The sequence below is a fragment of the Zea mays genome, chromosome 4 (genome assembly GCF_902167145.1).
Source record: "Zea mays cultivar B73 chromosome 4, Zm-B73-REFERENCE-NAM-5.0, whole genome shotgun sequence".
NCBI lineage: Eukaryota > Viridiplantae > Streptophyta > Magnoliopsida > Poales > Poaceae > Zea > Zea mays.
Window position 1 is genome coordinate 146,072,430 of NC_050099.1, and position 1,729 is coordinate 146,074,158.

The window sequence follows — 1,729 nt, forward strand, 5'->3', positions numbered from 1 at the left end:
ACATCTCAAAGGCATTAACCTTTCCCAATATTTGTGTTGACATGGTGAGTTGGACCGACTTGACATGTGGTCTGGTGGGCCAAGACACTTAGAGACAAAAGGAACTCAGGTGCGCAACAAGACGTTAGGTAGGAAACTGTAGCGTCTCGTTATGTGTGCCCCGTCCAACTATAGGATGGGAGTATTTATAGGGCCGTCCAGGGGTAGGAGGACCAAAGTACGTTCATACCCCCGGTTACCAACTACATCTCCGGAATATTCCGTACAACAAGGTAATTACAGTGCCATAACTGTCCTAGGTTGCGCTCACCTACAATTACACCCACTAACTACAATGGCAGGTGGGCCCCTTTGAGGGGCGCCCTAGTGGACTACCACCCACGACGAGTCGCACTCCACACAATCATCGTTGTCATCCATGGACCCTTCACCGCCTTAGAAGGGTTGTTACTGCCGAAGGTCCATGAGTCGTGGTTGACAAAGTCCTTCTCTTCGGTGTGTCCCGTATGTGGGCCTTCGTTAGGATGCTTGCCTTCATAATGATTAGTCGCTATCTACTGAGTCGGTGGTTCCATCAGAATTGCTATGTAGCGAAGTCTCTGATCCGCCCATGGTCCTGTGTAAGTGTGCTTAGTTGAAAATGAGGTGTCGAGGCTTCACATCGTTGATCGAGATCAAGTTCGGCCTCTGCCCCAATAGTAGCCCCCCCGGGGGAATGGTTCATCCTGATGGGCCAATCCCGAAGTCCTTTGCTTAGACAGGGACGAACGATGTCCTCGATCATCTGGTGAACCGTCTGGAGGGGGCCGCTAGCACGACCGCACAACTATAAATTTCCGCTCCCACTAGATTGCTGATGTGTCGCTTTTAGGGTTACTATTACTCATCGTCGCGCATAGTGTTGTTGTTCTTTCCATCGTCGAGCGCTGCGCTACCGGCGACAAGGACGACGTCAAGCTCCACCACACTGGCCCGCTTGAAGACCACTAGTCGCCGTCGCCCTTGGTACTCTGCCATGCTTTCTCTTCCATGTAGTGGGAATATGACAGGGTTGTCGCTGTTGCCGAGCAACAGTGTTGTCGCTGTTGCTCCAACGGGTGAGCCAGGCATTGGTTCATCTGTCGCTAGGGTTGGCCGTTCTGGTGGGCTGGGCCCCTAGAACTATGAACTAGGCTGATCGAAGACCTCTTCACGGATGGTCAAGGAGATGGAGACATTTGGATACTTCTCTGCTGGTTATGGTCAGGCTGTGGGAGCGGATACAACCCCACAACCAAATGGGCGAGGTTGTGGTCTTCGAAAGCTCATTTGATGTTGGACTTCGTCTGTCGTGCAGTCTCACCAGTTTTTCTTGCTGTGCTTGAGAAGCTTAAGGTCTTTTCTGACACCAGCTTCACCTAAGGATCTTTGCCAAGTGTGACACTCGACAAATAGTTCGCCGAGTGTATTTGGTGTTTTGCCAAGTGCCTGTGGCACTCGACAAAGAAGTCGTTTCCGGTTGTGGCCTTAGGCTGATGCAAGAGAAGTGTATCTATCCATCCCACCACATCGCTATTATTGCACTCGATCACTCGCTCGCTCAACTGGATTGAGATCTCGGGTGCTCGGTGCGCCAGCTCTAGTTAGGTAGTGTTTGGTTCCGAGTATGGTGTGTTTTTGTTTGAATTGGTTCCATGTGCTGAACCATCCTACTCTCCAAAATCTTTTGGACGGAGCCGTTCTATTCTAA